The following is a 6,061-nucleotide window of genomic DNA, read 5'->3' as shown; positions in this document are numbered from 1 at the left end:
TTCATACATGTCGGGGGCTGTTTGCTGCTTCTCTGAAGCAGAGGGAAAAGAAAGAAAGAAAAGTCTGCTTGCCAGGCAGAGTCAAGGCAGGTCAGGATCTGTTGGCAGATGTCCCGGCCTGCTGAGGCCTGGAAGGATAAGAGGAGGCACTCCTGAGGCTCAAGGCGAGGGCTGGAGATTCTATTGACCTTGATGAAAGGGATAGGGAAACGGGGCGGGTTTTGGTCTTTTGTGTGTATTTTAGCAAATTGTTTCTGTTAGCTTGTGGCTTTGCCTCACACAGTACTGTAGTATAAAAGGCTGTGAGAAACACTCTCTGCTGGTGTGGCAATGACCTGCAGCCCTCCCATATCGGTCTCTTACATCTTGTTTCTATCTTTCCTATAATCATCTTCATTCCCCCACCCCCTTCAGAGGACCATTTGACTTCACACAGGATGGACCGGTACACGTGCATTCCACATGATGGACAGAATACATGGATGGAGGATGGACCACAGGAAGCTAAATAAGGTCATGCCTCCTGACTATGCAGTGTGTACCATTAACCCAGTACTGAAAAATGTCATATTTTTCCTTGGCTCTGGGCATGCTTGTCTGAATGCCAGCATTAGAAATCTTTTGAAACTAGACAAAATCAGGCTTGCTTCACTTAGCAGCAAAGGCAATCGATGTTTCCCACAACCACCTGGCTGCATTGTTAGGAGGCATCGCGCTAACTGGTGATGATGATACTGTTTCAGGAGGTCACAAGCACAATAGGGTGTGGCCCCGCACCTGAAATGTCTGTGTATTGGTTACACTTCTGATGAGAGAAAAGCTGACAGAAACGATTTAAGGGAGGAAGGGCTTGTTCTGGCTCATGGTTGAGGAAATACAAACCATCACTGCCAGGAAGGCATGACGGCTGGGGTGTCCAGAGTGGTGGGGCCATCATATATAACTGCTAGTTACAGTCTGAAGAATCAGAAAGCAGAAATAGGGCCAGAGCCAGATGACCCTTTCAAATATGCCCTCAGTTAACCCACTCCTGATAGTTAGGCCACATCTCAAAGGTTCCACAACTTCCCCAAACAGTGCCACCAGCTGCAGGTCACATGCTCAAACATGCAAGTCTGTAGGGGGACATTTTTACAGTCCAACTACAACTGACTCCATCATACCAGCCAGCATGGATGGTTGTTCCACTATGCCAGCCCCCGGCACTGCCACTGTGTCCTCCAGCAGAGCCGATGCCTCCAGAACTGTACCCTTGGGTGACACACATTTGCCCCGACCTGCATTCGTTTTCCTTCCCACAGCATCACTCTTGTTATTTTCCCTATTGTCCCTGGAGACTGCACTGCTGGAAAACACAAGCTTGTGCCTCCTTGATCTCCCTCCTACAGGAGGTGGCTGAGCCATTGGGTTTGTTCTTGGGGCTCAGGATAAAAGTTAGTAGTAATTATTTGCATGGCTTGTCTGGTTTTGAGCACTTGCCTTGACTGCTGCTGTGGATTATGGGTACACGCTGGGCAAACGGTCTTCCTGCCTACACGGTACTCAACCCTGGCAGGCTGAAGGTAGGTTCGAGGAGGAGGAAGCTGTGACACTGTAAGGGCCAGCTAAGGAGTGGAGATTGTATGGACTGATGTGTTCACATGCATCAAAAACCATGACTATTGTGATATCCCTGAGTAGCCCTGGTTTCTTTTATCCTTGCACACTATCCTAACATGATAAACAGATCAAATGGTTAGAGTATATGTGGGTCTTCACTGCTGGACCTCAGTTCTATGGATGCATCTAACTTTTAATATCATCCTAATTCAGCTATATCCCAGGCTGGATGACCCCACTTTTGTCCTAACCCACAAATATGCTCATCTGGGTACACACCACCACACTTCCATGAGTAGGTCCTCCAACAAGCTGCATTCTGCTTGACTCCAGATTTGTCTGCATCTCTGGTCAGTGACCGAGGGTACCTGGAGGCTGGTCCTCCTGCACCAGGAACACACACTCATTCCCAACCTTCACTTCTTCTTAAGCTAAGATGGCAGGTGATGTGGCATGGATTTGGCTTGTGTGTCCAAACACTAGTCCCCAGCTGCATGAAAGGTTGTGGAACCTTAGACAATGGAACCTCTCCAGAGGAAGTGTGTCACTGGGAGCTGGGCCTTGGGGTTTTATAGCCCAGTCACATTTCCTGTGCTCTCTCTGCTTCCTGCTCAGCCAGAATGCTAGGGGGTGAGAGCCCACCCAGAAGCACACTCCTACACCCATAGAGCCTGCTGCAGCCATGCCTTATCCTCTCTGATGGCTCATGATCCCTCAGATTTAGACCCAGCAGATCCGTAAGCTGCTTCATTTTGGGTTTGGGGGTACAGCAAAAAGAAATAAAAATACGGTCCTAGGATTCTACTTTTGAGTTTGTTTTTCTTTTTAATGAATTCTCAGAGGCAAAAAGTAGAGAAAAATCATTAAAAATCAGTTCAAGCTGTGGCTTTCTGAGGAGGAGGGGTGACATCATGTGACCTTTACTTTAGTGTGGAAATCAAATCTACATGAAGCACAGTGTTCATTTTCTCTGAAGAAAAAAAAAAAAAGCTGAGATGGAAAGTTAGAGACAAAGGCAGAAAAATGCCAAAACTCAAACCTCAGACTATTAATGACATCAGTAAATATTAATCAAGTTGCTTGCAAGCTTTTGAACATATTAACTTAGGGAAGAGACATGTATAAACTTGACTTGCTAGGAAACAAGAAAAAGATGCCAGCATTTTTCTCAGAAATGACGTTTGGTAGTGTTTCTTCGTTTTACAGAATTATTAATAGCATTCATAGGCAGCTGGAAGCAACATCACATCACAAATGACTTTGATTTATAAAACTCGTAGGACAGGAGAGAAAGAGAGAGAGCGAGATCAGGCAGGGCTGCATGTTGATCGGATAGATCTGACATTGGTCTGCTTTTTATTACTGACCAGAAAACCTTTTCTCAAGATTTCTGCAATGACAGGGAGGGAAAAGACAGATTTGTTCTCTAGAAAAATCAGAGAACCCATAATGCTTATGTAAGCCTAAGAGTTACAACATTTTCTTCTGGGACATGGAATCATTTAAGAACTTAATGAAAACAATGGCCTGTTGTCATAATTAACTCTTAGATGGACCTCCTATTGTTCTAGGTGTCTTTCCTCTACTGGCTAACTATGTTATTTTGTTTTATGATTTCACACCAAATATATCGTTTAATGCTGGGAAACCCCCACATTCCCCCCCACTTTTTTTCTTCAGTATGATCAAACTTTTGGCTGTAGGCATGCTAGGCAGGCATCTATCAGTTAACTAAATCTCCAGCCCCTTATCACTTTTGAAATTTTTAATCCAATAAGAAATGGATGAACTTTAAACCTCCCAGTACAATTGAATTCTGACCTGGAAGAAACAAAACTAGAGCCTTCCTTCACATCACACATGTGTGGCTTAAACACATGTCCAAACCTTAAGAGCAAACATGACAGTGTGTTAGAGTGTGTCTACAGTCACAGAACCCCAGGAGAAACAAGCATCCAGTGGATACAAGAAAAAGCTAGACATAGCCAACTACCCAAAATGAGAAACAGTTATCCTGAAGATATGTTTATTATGAACAGAAGAGAAAGATAATGACGTGAGAGAAAACTGGTCATATATAAGACACAGTTTCCCCAATGAAGATTAAAAAGTAAAATCAAACCACTCATTAGAAAAATGGACAGACCCACCTCTAGCCAAGGTGATGCAGATGGTTAGCGGATGTCTCTCAATGACGAAGAGTCTGTATCCTTTAAGGACATGACCCTTGGTGGGTGACTTGGCTCCAGTGTCTGCTCACATCTATGAGTTTATGTGAGGCACATGAACTTAAACATGGACTCAGTCAGTTATTCAACACAGAGAGGGAGGGATGAGATAGAGTAGAACTAGGAGAAGTTGGGGGCAGAGCGAGAGGGTGAGTCTGATTAAAACACATTATATGTACAAAATTCTCAAAAATTAATAAAATAAATTTCCAAGAGGAGTTGGGAGAGGAGTACATATGATCAAAACACATTGTCTGAAATTCTTAAAGACAATAAAAATATTTTAAAATATCATCATATGAAAAAAAAAAAAAAAAAAAGACGCCGGGCAGTGGTGGCACACGCCTTTGATCCCAGCACTTCAGAGGCAGAGGCAAGCAGATTTCTGAGTTCGAGGCCAGCCTGGTCTACAGAGTGAGTTCCAGGACAGCCAGGGCTACACAGAAAAACCCTGTCTCGAAAAACCAAAACCAAAAACAAAAACAAAAAAGAAAAAAAAAAAGACAGGCAGAGAAATTAGAAATGTACAGTATGCTCTGGAAAAGGCCATTATAAAATAGTTTAGAACCCACCATCAGTGCAGATAATTTAAATAGAGATAAAGTTCCACCCATCGAGTTGCCAAAACTCACAGCATGTAACACTGGTGATGGCAGGAGATGCTTTTATTAAGTTCATTTTATCTCAAGAATTTTATGTAGATTATCTCATTTAATATTCACAAAAATGTTGAGAAGTACATTTTTTTAAAATTAATGGATGGCTTATATACTGAGTGGTGGGGCCAAGATCTAATCAGTGCATTCTGACTCCTGGAGACTGAGCTCTGTCAACATGCCCAGGGTTGATAGGGAAGCCAGGAGCTGGGCATGCTCACACGTGGCCTTCAGAGAGAGTAATGTAGCAATAAATTTTTAGTTCGTTTCTCAAGCAGGGTTTCATGGCCTTGAAATTGCTTTGCAGCAGCATATGGCTGGATAGATCTTTCTTCCTTGTTTTGCCAAGCGCTGAGGTTACAGTATGCTACCATGCTCAGTTTAATTTTTAAAAAGTCATTCCCTTTGGCCCCTCATTCCAGAAACCAGAAACCACCAAGATCTTTACAGCCTGTGCCTCTTGGAAATTTTTACCTGTAAAATTACATGAGCTCAGTGGTGTTTTCATCTGTGTGTTTACTACTGAAAGAATACTTTTTTAGATTTACTTATTTATTTATTTATTACACATGAGTATTTGATGGTATACATGTTTACGTACCACATGCATTCTTGGTGTTTGTAGAAGCCAAAAGCAGGGAGTGTCAGATCCCTTGAAACTGGAGTTAAGGATGGTTGTGCGTTGTCAGTGAGTGCTGGACTGAGCGCAGACCTTCTGCCAGAGTCGCCTGTGCTATTCATTACTGAGCCCTCTCCCCTTCTCACTTTTTCAACTTTAAGTTTTATTTGGTTGTGCATTTTACTTTTAATAATTAGTATTGTATTTCTGGCTTCTGTTAATTCATTTCTATCACATTTGATTTATAAAGTGCATTGTGTGAAGGTCAGCTTGGCAGCGAGTATCTGCCCACTGAACCATCTCCCAGCCATCTCATCTTCCAGCTCATCTGTGATGAGCACCCAGCTCATCTTCCTCACAGATTAACCTCAGCAAGCCACTTCATGTCCTTACTCTTCTAATGCCCACTGGACCAAGTCTGCTTCTGTTTATCCAACAGGACCACAATGATCCTGTCATGTCACTCACCCTGAGTTTTCTGCTTCCTGAGGATAGAGTGGCTCACAGCAACCACTTTTATTACAATTTCTGTAGTGTGCGCTCTCTGTTTCCTGCCTAATGCACGTGTTCATTTTGACTACTTCTGTCTTCAGCAGTTCTACAATGGCTGAGACTTTCAACTCTGTGTTTTTCTAATGTGAAACATTGTAATTACACACTTCACACAAAGCTGCTTCAGCTGCATGCTTCCTTGAATTCTCACAAGTTTTCCACTCTAAATAGTTCCTGCTTGCCATCATACCTTCTTTAAGCCTTAATCATTCTGTAATGCCTTAAAATTTAGAAATGTATTGGGTTTCTAATTGAATCAGATTGATTCCTAACCTGGCATTGTTGTTAACTCTGCATGATTGACTTCTATGATTGATTTCCAATATGGGTCTACTTTTGGGGAATTTATAGAGCTGTCTCATAGGTACAACATTCTCACTCCTGGAAACAGTCTTTTGTGAACCCAG

This window comes from Arvicanthis niloticus, chromosome 7 (assembly GCF_011762505.2).
Source record: "Arvicanthis niloticus isolate mArvNil1 chromosome 7, mArvNil1.pat.X, whole genome shotgun sequence".
NCBI classification, from domain to species: Eukaryota; Metazoa; Chordata; class Mammalia; order Rodentia; family Muridae; genus Arvicanthis; species Arvicanthis niloticus.
Note: the sequence above shows the minus strand (reverse complement) of the source record.